Source organism: Triticum dicoccoides, chromosome 3B (genome assembly GCF_002162155.2).
Source record: "Triticum dicoccoides isolate Atlit2015 ecotype Zavitan chromosome 3B, WEW_v2.0, whole genome shotgun sequence".
In the NCBI taxonomy this organism is placed as follows: Eukaryota; Viridiplantae; Streptophyta; class Magnoliopsida; order Poales; family Poaceae; genus Triticum; species Triticum dicoccoides.
Genome location: NC_041385.1, coordinates 11,893,642 through 11,908,105, shown reverse-complemented (window position 1 = coordinate 11,908,105; position 14,464 = coordinate 11,893,642).

Sequence of the window (14,464 nt, the reverse complement as noted above, 5' to 3'; positions counted from 1 at the left end):
GATCTACAAAACCCTCCGGTTGCATCATATACAACTCTTCTTCCAGAAATCCATTCAAGAATGCAGTTTTTACATCCATCTGCCAAATTTCATAATCATAAAATGCGGTAATCGCTAACATGATTCGAACAGACTTAAGCATCACTACGGGTGAGAAAGTCTCATCGTAGTCAACCCCTTGAACTTGTCGAAAACCTTTCGCAACAAGTCGAGCTTTATAGACAGTTACATTACCGTCAGCGTCAGTCTTCTTTTTAAAAATCCATTTATTCTCAATGGCTTGCCGATCATTGGGCAAGTCAACCAAAGTCCATACTTTGTTCTCATACATGGTTCCCATCTCAGATTTCATGGCCTCTAGCCATTTTGCGGAATCTGGGCTCATCATCGCTTCCTCATAGTTCGTAGGTTCATCATGGTCAAGTAACATGAATTCCAGAACAGGATTACCATACCACTCTGGTGCGGATCTTACTCTGGTAGACCTACGAGGTTCAGTAGACACTTGATCTGAAGTTTCATGATCAATATCATTAGCTTCCTCACTAATTGGTGTATTTGTCACAGGAACTGATTTATGTGATGAACTACTTTCCAATAAGGGAGCAAGTACTGTTACCTCATCAAGTTCTACTTTCCTCCCACTCACTTCTTTCAAGAGAAACTCCTTCTCTAGAAAGGATTCATTCTTAGCAACGAATGTCTTGCCTTCGGATCTGTGATAGAAGGTGTACCCAACAGTCTCTTTTGGGTATCCTATGAAGACACATTTCTCCGATTTGGGTTCGAGCTTATCTGGTTGAAGTTTCTTCACATAAGCATCGCAGCCCCAAACTTTAAGAAACGACAACTTTGGTTTCTTGCCAAACCACAGTTCATAAGGTGTCGTCTCAATGGATTTAGATGGTGCCCTATTTAATGTGAATGCAGCCGTCTCTAAAGCATAACCCCAAAACGATAGCGGTAAATCAGTAAGAGACATCATAGATCGCACCATATCTAGTAAAGTACGATTACGACGTTCGGACACACCATTTCTTTGTGGTGTTCCAGGTGGCGTGAGTTGCGAAACTATTCCGCATTGTTTCAAATGTAAACCAAACTCGTAACTCAAATATTCTCCTCCACGATCAGATCGTAGAAACTTTATTTTCTTGTTACGATGATTTTGCACTTCACTCTGAAATTCTTTGAACTTTTCAAATGTTTCAAACTTGTGCTTCATTAAGTAGATATACCCATATCTGCTCAAATCATCTGTGAAGGTGAGAAAATAACGATATCCGCCACGAGCTTCAACATTCATCGGACCACATACATCTGTATGTATGATTTCCAACAAATCTGCTGCTCTCTCCATAGTACCGGAGAACGGTGTTTTAGTCATCTTGCCCATGAGGCACGGTTCGCAAGTACCAAGTGATTCATAATCAAGTGATTCCAAAAGTCCATCAATATGGAGTTTCTTCATGCGCTTTACACTGATATGACCTAAACGGCAGTGCCACAGATAAGTTGCACTATCATTATCAACTCTGCATCTTCTGGCTTTAACATTATGAATATGTGTATCACTAATATCGAGATTCAATAAAAATAGACCACTCTTCAAGGGTGCATGACCATAAAAGATATTACTCATATAAATAGAACAACCATTATTCTCTGATTTAAATGAATAACCGTCTCGCATCAAACAAGATCCAGATATAATGTCCGTGCTTAACGCTGGCACCAAATAACAATTATTCAGGTCTAAAACTAATCCCGAAGGTAGATGTAGAGGTAGCGTGCCGACTGCGATCACATCGACTTTGGAACCGTTTCCCACGCGCATCGTCGCCTCGACCTTGGCCAGTGCTCGCTTATTCCGTAGTCCCTGTTTCGAGTTGCAAATATTAGCAATAGAACCAGTATCAAATACCCAGGTGCTACTACGAGCTCTGGTTAGGTACACATCAATAACATGTATATCACATATACCTTTGTTCACTTTGCCATCCTTCTTATCCGCCAAATACTTGGGGCAGTTCCGCTTCCAGTGACCAGTCTGCTAGCAGTAGAAGCACTCAGTTTCAGGCTTAGGTCCAGACTTGGGATTCTTCTCTTGAGCAGCAACTTGCTTGCTGTTCTTCTTGAAGTTCCCCTTCTTCTTCCCTTTGCCCTTTTTCTTGAAACTAGTGGTCTTGTTGACCATCAACACTTGATGCTCCTTCTTGATTTCTACCTCCGCAGCCTTTAGCATTGCGAAGAGCTCGGGAATTGTCTTGTTCATCCCTTGCATATTATAGTTCATCACAAAGCTTTTGTAGCTTGGTGGCAGTGATTGGAGAATTCTGTCAATGACGCTATCATCCGGAAGATTAACTCCCAGTTGAATCAAGTGATTATTATACCCAGACATTTTGAGTATATGCTCACTGACAGAACTATTCTCCTCCATCTTGCAGCTATAGAACTTATTGGAGACTTCATATCTCTCTATCCGGGCATTTGCTTGAAATATTAACTTCAACTCCTGGAACATCTCATATGCTCCATGACGTTCAAAACGTCGTTGAAGACCCGGTTCTAAGCCGTAAAGCATGGCACACTGAACTATAGAGTAGTCATCAGCTTTGCTCTGCCAGACGTTCACAACATCTGGTGTTGCTCCTGCAGCAGGCCTGGCACCCAGCGGTGCTTCCAGGACATAATTCTTCTGTGCAGCAATGAGGATAATCCTCAAGTTACGGACCCAGTCCGTGTAATTGCTACCATCATCTTTCAACTTTGCTTTCTCAAGGAACGCATTCAAATTCAACGGAACAACAGCACGAGCCATCTATCTACAACAAACATAGACAAGCAAAATACTATCAGGTACTAAGTTCATGATAAATTTAAGTTCAATTAATCATATTATTTAAGAACTCCCACTTAGACAGACATCTCTCTGGTCATCTAAGTGATCACGTGATCCAAATCAACTAAACCATAACCGATCATCACGTGAGATGGAGTAGTTTTCAATGGTGAACATCTCTATGTTGATCATATCTACTATATGATTCACGCTCGACCTTTTGGTCTCCGTGTTCCGAGGCCATATCTGCATATGCTAGGCTCGTCAAGTTTAACCTGAGTATTCTGCGTGTGCAAAACTGGCTTGCACCCGTTGTAGATGGACGTAGAGCTTATCACACCCGATCATCACGTGGTGTCTGGGCACGACGAACTTTGGCAACGGTGCATACTCAGGGAGAACACTTCTTGATAATTTTTAGTGAGAGATCATCTTAAAATGCTACCGTCAATCAAAGCAAGATAAGATGCATAAAGGATAAACATCACATGCAATCAATATAAGTGATATGATATGGCCATCATCATCTTGTTCTTGTGATCTCCATCTCCGAAGCACCATCATGATCACCATCGTCACCGGCGCGACACCTTGATCTCCATCGTAGCATCATTGTCGTTTACGCCATCTATTGCTTCTACAACTATCGCTACCGCTTAGTGATAAAGTAAAGCAATTACAGGGTGTTTGCATTTCATACAATAAAGCGACAACCATATGGCTCCTGCCAGTTGCCGATAACTTTGGTTACAAAACATGATCATTTCATACAATAAAATATAGCATCACGTCTTGGCCATATCACATCACAACATGCCCTGCAAAAACAAGTTAGACGTCCTCTACTTTGTTGTTGCAAGTTTTACGTGGCTGCTACGGGCTGAGCAAGAACCGTTCTTACCTACGCATCAAAACCACAATGATAGTTTGTCAAGTTGGTGCTGTTTTAACCTTCGCAAGGACCGGGCGTAGCCACACTCGGTTCAACTAAAGTTGGAGAAACTGACACCCGCTAGTCACCTGTGTGCAAAGCACGGTGGTAAAACCAGTCTCGCGTAAGCGTACGCGTAATGTCAGTCCGGGCCGCTTCATCCAACAATACTGCCGAACAAAACTATGACATGCTGGTAAGAAGTATGACTTGTATCGCCCACAACTCACTTGTGTTCTACTCATGCATATAACATCAACGCATAAAACCTAGGCTCGAATGCCACTGTTGGGGAACGTAGTAGTTTCAAAAAAATTCCTACGCACACGTAAGATCATGGTGATGGCATAGCAACGAGAGGGGAGAGCGTTGTCCACGTACCCTCGTAGACCGAAAGCGGAAGCGTTATGACAACGCGGTTGATGTAGTCGTATGTCTTCACGATTCGACCGATCCAAGCACCGAAAGTACGGCACCTCCGTGTTCAGCACACGTTCAGCTCGATGACGTTCCCCGGGCTCCAATCCAGCAAAGCATCGGGGATGAGTTCCGTCAGCACGATGGCGTGGTGACGACGATGATGTTCTACCAGCGCAGGGCTTCGCCTAAACTCCGCGACGATATGACCGAGGTGGAATATGGTGGGGGGGGCACCGCCCAGGGCTAAGGAACGATCCGTAGATCAACTTGTGTGTCTATGGGGTGCCCCCCTCCTCCGTATATAAAGGGGGAGAGGAGGAGGGGGCCGGCCAAGATGGGAGGCGCGCCCTAGGGGGGGCAAACCTACTCCAAGTAGGTTTGGCCCCCTTTTCCTATTAGGAGTAGGAGAGGGAAGGAACAGAGGGGAGGGAAGAAGGAAAGGGGGGGCCGCCCCCCTCCCAATTTGGATTGGGCTTGGGGGGGTGTGCCCCCTCCTTTGCTCCTTCTCCCTCCCTTCCACTAAGGCCCAATAAGGCCCATATACTTACCGGGGGGTTCCGGTAACCTCCCGAAACTCCGGTATAGTCCCAATCTCATCCGGAACCTTTCCGGTGTCCAAATATATCCGTCCAATATATCAATCTTTATGTCTCGACCATTTCGAGACTCCTTGTCATGTCCGTGATCACATCCGGTACTCCAAACAACCTTCGGTACATCAAAACTTATAAACTCATAATAAAACTGTCATCGTAACGTTAAGCGTGCGGACCCTACGGGTTCAAGAACTATGTAGACATGACCTAGAACTATTCTCGGTCAATAACCAATAGCGGAACCTGGATGTTCATATTGGTTCCTACATATTCTACGAAGATCTATATCGGTCAAACCGCATAACAACATACGTTGTTCCCTTTGTCATCGGTATGTTACTTGCCCGAGATTCGATCGTCGGTATCCAATACCTAGTTCAATCTCGTTACCGGTAAGTCTCTTTACTCATTCCATAATACATCATTTCATAACTAACTCATTAGTTACAATGCTTGCAAGGCTTAGGTGATGAGTATTACTGAGAGGGCCCAAAGATACATCTCCAACAATCGGAGTGACAAAACCTAATCTCGAATTATGCCAACTCAACATGTACCTTTGGAGACACATGTAGAGCACCTTTATAATCACCCAATTACGTTGTGACGTTTGGTAGCACACAAAGTGTTCCTCCGGTAAACGGGAGTTGCACAATCTCATAGTTGCAGGAACTTTGTATAAGTCATGAAGAAAGCAATAGCAACATACTAAACGATCAAGTGCTAAGCTAACGGAATGGGTCAAGTCAATCACATCATTCTCCTAATGATGTGATCCCATTAATCAAATGACAACACATTCCTATGGTTAGGAAACATAACCATCTTTGATCAATGAGCTAGTTCAAGTAGAGGCATACTAGTGACACTATGTTTGTCTATGTATTCACACATGTATCATGTTTCCGGTTAATACAATTCTAGCATGAATAATAAACATTTATCATGATATGAGGAAATAAATAATAACTTTATTATTGCCTCTAGGGCATATTTCCTTCACAGACATGGCCTCGGAACACAAGAGACCGAAAGGTCAAACATGAGTCGTATAGCAGATGCGATCAACATGAAGATGTTCACCCATGATGACTAGTCCGTCTCACGTGATGGTCGGACACGGCCTAGTTGACTCGGATCATGTATCACTTAGATGACTAGAGGGATGTCTATCTAAGTGGGAGTTCATTAAATAATCAAATGAACTTAATTATCATGAACATGGTCAAAAGATCTTTGCAAATTATGTCGTAGCTTACGCTTTAGTTCTACTATTTAAGATATGTTCCTAGAGAAATTTTAATTGAAAGTTGACAGTAGCAATTATGAAGACTGGGTCCGTATACTGGGGATTGACCTCATTGCTGCACAGAAGGCTTATGTCCTTAATGCACCGCATGGTGTGCTGAACCTCGAGCGTCATTTGTGGATGTTGCAAACATCTGACATACACGTTTTGATGATTACGTGATAGTTTAGTGCGTAATGTTAAATGGTTTAGAATTGAGGCACCAAAGACATTTTGAAAATGTCGCAGAACATAAGAGATGTTCCAAGAGCTGAAATTGGGATTTCAGGCTCGTGCCCACATCAAGAGGTATGAGACCTCCGACAAGTTTCTTAACCTGCAAACTAAGGGAGAAAAGCTCAATCATTGAGCATGTGCTCAGATTGTGTGAGTACTACAATCACTTGAATTGAGTGGGAGTTAATCTTCCAGATGAGATAGTGATGGTTCTCCATAGTCACTGCCACCAAGCTACTAGAGCTTCGTGATGAACTATAACATATCAGGGATAGATATGATGATCCTTGAGCTATTCGTGATCTTTGACACCGCGAAAGTAGAAGTCAAGTAGGAGCATCAATTGTTGATGGTTAGTAAAACCATTAGTTTCAAGAAGGGCAAGGGCAAGAAGGGATACTTCATGAAATGGCAAATCAGTTGCTGCTCTAGTGAAGAAATCCAAGGTTGAACCCAAACCCGAGACTAAGTGCTTCTGTAATGAGGGGAACGGTCACTGAAGCAGAACCACCCTAGATACTTGGTAGATGAGAGGCTGGCAAGGTCGACAGAAGTATATTGGATATACATTATATTAATGTGTACTTTACTAGTACTCCTAGTAGCACCAGGGTATTAGATACCGGTTCGGTTGCTAAGTGTTAGTAACTCGAAATTAAAGCTGCGGAATAAACGGAGACTAGCTAAAGGTGAGATGACGATATGTGTTGGAAGTGTTTCCAAGGTTGATGTGATCAAGCATCGCATGATCCCTCTACCATCGAGATTGGTGTTAAACCTAAATAATGGTTATTTGGTGTTTGCCTTGAGCATAGACATGATTGGATTATGTTTATCGTAATACGGTTATTCATTTAAGGAGAATAATGGTTACTCTGTTTATTTGAATAATACCTTCAATGGTCTTGCACCTAAAATGAATGGTTTATTGAATCTCAATCGTAGTGATACACATGTTCATGCCAAAAGATAAAAGATACTAATGACAGTACCACATACTTGTGGCACTGCCATTTGAGTCATATTGGTATAAAACGCATGAAGAAGCTCCATGTTGATGGATCTTTGGACTCACTCATTTTTGAAAAGATTGAGACATGCGAACCTTGTCTATTGGTATATATGCATGAAGAAACTCCATGCAGATGGATCGTTTGGACTCACTTGATTTTGAATCACTTGAGACATGCAAATCATACCACATGGGCAAGATGACTGAAAGGCCTCATTTTCAGTGAGATGGAACAAAAGAGCAACTTGTTGGAAGTAATACATTTGATGTGTGCAATCCAATGAGTGCTGAGGCACGCAGTGAATATCGTTATGCTCTTACTTCACAGATGATTTGAGTAGATTCTAAGTATATTTACTTGATGAAACACAAGTCTGAAATATTGAAAGGTTCAAGTAATTTCAGAGTGAAGTTGAAGATAATCATGACAAGAGGATAAAATGTCTATGATATGATCATAGAGATAAATATCTGAGTTACGAGTTTGGTACACAATTAAGACATTGTGGAAATTGTTTCACGACTAATACCGCCTGGAACACCATAGTGTGATGGTGTGTCCGAACATCATAGTTGCACCCTATTGGATATGGTGCATACCATGATGTCTCTTATCGAATTACCACTATCATTTATGGGTTAGGCATTAGAGACAACCACGCTCACTTTAAATAGGGCACCACGTAATTCCGTTGAGATGACACCGTATGAACTATGGTTTAGAGAAACCTAAGTTGTCATTTCTTAAAAGTTTGGGGCTGCGGCGCTTATCTGAAAAGTTTTTGCCTGATAAACTCAAACCCAAAGCGGATAAATGCATCTTCATAGGACACCTGAAACAGTTGGGTATACCTCATATTTCAGATCCGGAAGCAAAAGTGATTGTTTCTAGAAACGGGTCCTTTCTCGAGGAAAAGTTTCTCTCGAAAGAATTGAGTGGGAGGATGGTGGAGACTTGATGAGGTTATTGAACCGTCACTTCAACTAGTGTGCAGCAGGGCACAGGAAGTTGTTCCTGTGGCGCCTACACCAATTGAAGTGGAAGCTGATGATAGTGATCATGAAACTTCGGATCAAGCCACTACCAAATCTCGTAGGTCGACAAGGATGCGTACTCTTGTCTTGGAGGTCATGTTGCTAGACAACAATGAACCTACGAGCTATGGAGAAGCGATGGTGGGCCCGAATTCCGACAAATGGCTCGAGGCCATAAAATCCGAGAGGATCCATGTATGAAAACAAAGTATAGACTTTGGAAGAACTACTTGATGGTCGTAAGGCTGTTAGGTATAGATGGATTTTGAAAGGAAGACGGACAATGATGGTAAGTATCACCATTAAGAAAGCTCAACTTGTCATTAAGATGTTTTTCGAGAAGTTCAAGGAGTTGACTACTATGAGACTTTCTCACTCGTAGCGATGCTAAGATTCTGTTGGAATTACATTAGCAGTTACTACATTATTTATGAAATCTTGCAGATAGGATGTCAAAACATTGTTTCCTCGACGATTTTCTTGAGGAAAGGTTGTATGTGATACAACCAGAAGGTTTTGTCAATCCTGAAAGGTGCTAACAAGTATGCAAAGCTCCAGCAATCCTTCTAAGGACTGGAGTAAGCATCTCGGACTTGGAATATACACTTTGATGAGATGATCAAAGATTTTGGGTTTATACAAAGTTTATGAGAAACTTGTATTTCCAAAGAAGTGAGTGGGAGCACTATAGAATTTCTGATGAGTATATGTTGTTGACATATTGTTGATCAGAAATGATGTAGAATTTCTGGAAAGCATATAGGGTTACTTGAAAAGTGATTTTCAATGGAAAACCTGGATTAAGCTACTTGAACATTGAGCATCAATATCTATAAGGATAGATCAAAACGCTTAATAGTACTTTCAAATGAACACATACCGTGAGAAGATTTTGAAGGAGTTCAAAATAGATCGGCAAAGAAGGAGTTCTTGGCTGTAAGGTGTGAGTATTGAGTAAGACTCAAGACCTGACCATGGCAGAAGAGAGAGAAAGGACGAAGGTCGTCCCCTATGCTTTAGACGCAGGCTCCACAATATGATATGCTGTGTACCACAACTGAAGTGTGCCTTGCCATGAGTCAGTCAAGGGGTAAAAGTGTGATCCAGGAATGGATCACAACACAGCGGTCAAGGTTATCCTTAGTAACTAGTGGACTAAGAAATTTTCTCGAGAATGGAGGTGGTAAAAGAGTTCGTCGTAAAGGGTTACGCTGATGCAACTTTTGACACTAATCTGGATGACTCTAAGTAGTAAACCGGATTCGTATGGTAGAGCAGTTATTTGGAATAGTTCCAAATAGCGCGTGGTAGCTTCATCTAGGAGATGACATAGAGATTTGAAAAGCACACACGGATCTGAAAGATTCACACCCGTTGACTAATAACCTCTCTCACAAGCGAGATATGAGCAAACCCAATGGGTGTTGGATTCATTACAATCACATAGTGATGTGAACTAGATTATTGACTCTAGTGCAAGTGGGAGACTGTTGGAAATATGCCCTAGAGGCAATAATAAAATGGTTATTATTATATTTCCTTGTTCATGATAATTGTCTATTGTTCATGCTATAATTGTATTAACTGGAAACCGTAATACATGTGTGAATACATAGACCACAACATGTCCCTAGAGAGCCTCTAGTCCTCTCGTTGATCAATAGATGGTTATGGCTTCCTGACCATGGACATTGGATGTCATTGATAACGAGATCACATCATTAGGAGAATGATGTGATGGACAAGACCCAATCCTAAGCATAGCACAAGATTGTGTAGTTCGTTTGCTAAAAGCTTTTCTAATGTCAAGTATCATTTCCTTAGACCATGAGATTGTGCAACTCCCGGATACCGTAGGAATGCTTTGTGTATACCAAACGTCACAACGTAACTGGGGGGCTATAAAGGTGCACTACGGGTATCTCCGAAAGTGTCTATTGGGTTGGCACGAATAACTGGGATTTGTCACTCCGTGTGACGGAGAGGTATCTCTAGGCCCACTCGGTAATGCATCATCATAATGAGCTAAATGTGACTAAGTAGTTAGTCACAGGATCATGCATTACAGAACGAGTAAAGTGACTTGCCGGTAACGAGATTGAACGATGTATTGGGATACCGACGATCAAATCTCGGGCAAGTAACGTACCGATTGACAAAGGGAATTGTATACGGGATTGCTTGAATCCCCAACAAAATGGTTCATCCGATGAGATCATCATGGAACATGTGGGAGCCAACATGGGTATCCAGATCCTGCTGTTGGTTATTGGCCGGAGAACGTCTCGGTCATGTCTGCATGGTTCCCGAACCCGTAGGGTCTACACACTTAAGGTTCGGTGACGCTAGAGTTGTTATGGGAAATAGTATGTGGTTACTGAAGGTTGTTCGGAGTCCCGGATGAGATCCCAGACATGATGAGGAACTCCGGAATGGTCCGGAGGTGAAGATCGATATATTGGACGAAGGGTATTGGAGTCCGGAATTATTCTGGGAGTATCGGGTGACGACCAGCGTGACCGAAAGGTGTTTCGGAGGCCCCGACAAGCGTTGGGTGGCCTTATGGGCCAAGGGGAGGGGGCACACCAGCCTACTAAGGGGTTGTGTGCCCCTCCCAACCCCTCACACGTAACCAGGAGAGGTGGGGGCACCTCCCCTAGGGCAGCCGCCCCTCCCGACTTGGGGGGCAAGTTTCCTAGGGGTGGGGGCGCCCAAACCCATCTAGGGTTTCCCCTGTGGCCGCCACCCCTCTCCTAGGGAACCCTAGGGCGCCTCCTCCACCCCCTTCCCCCTATATATAGTGAGGGAGAGAGAGGGCAGCCGCACCCCTTCCCTGGCGCAGCCCTCTCCCTCCTCCAACACCTCCTCCTCCTCCGTAGTGCTTGGCGAAGCCCTGCCGGAGAACCATGAGCTCCATCGCCACCACGCCGTCGTGTTGCTGGAGTTTTCCCTCAACTTCTCATCTCCCCTTGATGGATCAAGAAGGAGGAGACGTCCCCGGGCTATACGTGTGTTGAACGCGGAGGCGTCGTCCGTTCAGCGCTGAGATCAGAATCGACCGCGATCTGAATCGCTGTGTGTATGACTCCACCAACCACGTTCTTGTAATGCTTCCGCATCGTGATCTTCAAGGGTATGAAGATACACTCATCCTCTCCCTCTCTTGTTGCTAGAATCTCCATAGATTGATCTTGGTGATGCGTAGAAAATTTTGAATTATTGCTACGTTCCCCAACAGAGGGAGTAGCAAGTACTAGTACTACAATGGTGGGCTCAAATAGCAATTTTGTCTCATGCAAGAGCCTGGCTACTATATGCGTGCTCCAAGGCACCGCACCACGCGAGCGTTCACAACTGCCACGTTCGGTTGCGCTTGGCTCTTCGCCTCTTCGAGAAGACGAAAAATGATGTTACTCCTACTTCTACAGTATCGAATCCAGTGCTGCATGTCCGTCCACCTCATGCGGGAGGGATAGCATGTAGCGAAAGCTTCAACTTACTACTCCTACCTTTGCGTCTATGATAGGTGGGCCCAACAGGTGGTTGGCCCTCCTGTCATGCAGCTAAGGGCAGGTGTAGTTAAGGCACCGGAGCTCAGTCCGCGAGGGAGAGGGCGTTGTAGTAATCAAATTTCTCGGTCTTGTACGAGTGGACGTGACACATTAAAGCACTGCACTCGATATAAGTCTTTTTACACATTTCAAATGGACTACAACATACGGATGTACTCCCTCCGTTTCTTTTTAGTACGCATATAAGATTTGGTCAAAGTCAAACTTTGTTCACTTTGACTAAGTTTATAGAAAAAAATATTAGGATTCACAATATGAAATCAACATTGTTAGATGCATCATCAAATTAACTTTCATACCATATAGCTTTAGTATTGTAAATGTTGATATTTTTTCCTCCAAAGTTGGTCAAACTTTATAAAGTTCGACTTTGACCAAATCTTATATGCGAACTAAAATGAAACGGAGGGAGTATGTAGACATATTCTGCTTCGTATGTAGTCACTTGTTGCAATCTCTAAAAAGACTTATATTTGGAAACGGAGGGAGTACAACGCATGCATGCATGCCGTGACTTTCCTTTTGATACTTGCATGTGTTGATTTGATGCACCTTGCCAAATTTTGACTATAAATTTAACTAACCAAATTTTCATGCAAGTCACAAAAAATTACGGGGTTGTTTGGATTGTGACTATGTTTGTCTTATCCTGCCACATTATTTTTCCCACACTTGCCACACTTGCCTAACTTGAGTTGCTCAAATTATTAGACACACTTTGGCTTGCCTAAGGGAATCTTGCCACAATTTTTGTGTCTATGACATGTGGGGTTCACTGCTAATAAAAAAAATCCTGTCTTAGGTGTGGCTAATAAAAAAGACTTATATTTAGGAACGGAGGGAGTAGAAAATATAAATAATAATGCATGTTGGGGCAACCCACGTTTCCGCTAATTTTAGCCGTGGGCTTGTTCATAATTTTTACGAGGGGGTGGTTGTTCATTTAATGGAGGGACTTGTGGTACTACCAGACTTGAAAGATACAAAGTGCGACCTGGCACACCGTAACACCACTTGGAACAAGCGGGTAGCTATCTCAAAAAACAATCAACAACTAAAAAAAACCGCGACCTGGCATGTAGTAGTACACAATTTTAAACGATTGTTTTGATGGAGTGAAAAAGGAAAACTACCCCACTATGTATATATAGGCCGGAGCCTCCGTGCTTGCTTGATAGGGTTGCTCTATTCACACACTCTCATCCTCTCCACATCTAAACAAGATAGGGGTAGTAACACTGTCTTTCTCCCTTCAAAAAACACTGTCTTTCTATCCTCACCGCTGGTTACAGATCCGGACGTATCACCCTCCGCCGGTGAAGGGGAGGAGGGGCAGCGTTTAGGCCGTTGTCGACAGCGAGGGAGGAGACCCACTGCCGGCCGCACCGTTATCTCTGGCCGAGCACCAGCACGGGAGGTCCTCCGATCCCTTCGTCATTGCCTGTGGGCAGATCCGGCCTCCCGCCACCCACCTATCCACGTCCCGACGACCTTCAGGTATATCTTCGTTCGAAACCGCCTTAGCTCTACTTCCCCAGCTTGCTACGTTGCTGCATGTGCATCATTTTCTATCTCTCAGTTCCTCTCGATCGGATGGTCCAACGTCACCTAGTATTTTTCTTCTTCTATTGTTAGAGGTAAAGCTACTTCATGGAGTCGAATCTTGTACTCGCTCCGTCCGAAAATACTTGTCATTGAAATGGATGTATCTAGATGTATTTTAGTTCTAGACACATCCATTTTGATGAAAAGTAATTCCGGGCGGAGGGAGTACTTGGTTCAAACAAGAAATAAAGTGGGGGTGGGGGAATTTAGTATGTACATCGAACTTGGTACAAACAGTAAGGAAAGGGGGTGAAAGTAGTACAGACTGGTCATCCAACCGGTATCTTGGTCGAAAAGGGAAATATAGGGGTAATGTTGTACACAGTGGTATGACCAGGACTAGATTTGCTATCCACACATAGGAGTAGGTGGCTAGAGTGAACAAAAATGGGACCAACCCAGATATGTTTCTTGGATGTTTGTTTCTCGGGGGAACAAACTATGAATCACCACTTTATGCCCCTGTTTACGTACATGGTACTGGACTGCTGGTGCACCCACTGTCCCATGCCCTTATACCAAATATTTAGCTATTCTTAATCTAATGTCCCTGGTAAAAATAAAGCCATGCCACTGTTATAAGCCATGACAAGTTTAGCCAAATGTTTTTGCCTGTAATTGTTTGAGACTCTGACTGTTTCCTCTGTACCTTTTTGTGCAAACAGGGATATCCAATTCACCTGGTTGTTGTTGTAACCTTTTGGTACACTGCATAAAACTCTTCTTAAAAGAAGTGACTTTTGTGTTGTTTAACTGGAATGTCAAAATGGAACAGTTGGTTCATTTCGGTGGAACTACACAAAGGGAGATCTGTGTTCCAATCCTCATCATCCATATTGGCACCATAATCTTCCTTTAGGTAAGAATGATATTTAATGCATGTTTTCATCTCTATTTTCTGACTGCCATGAGAAAATAGAGCT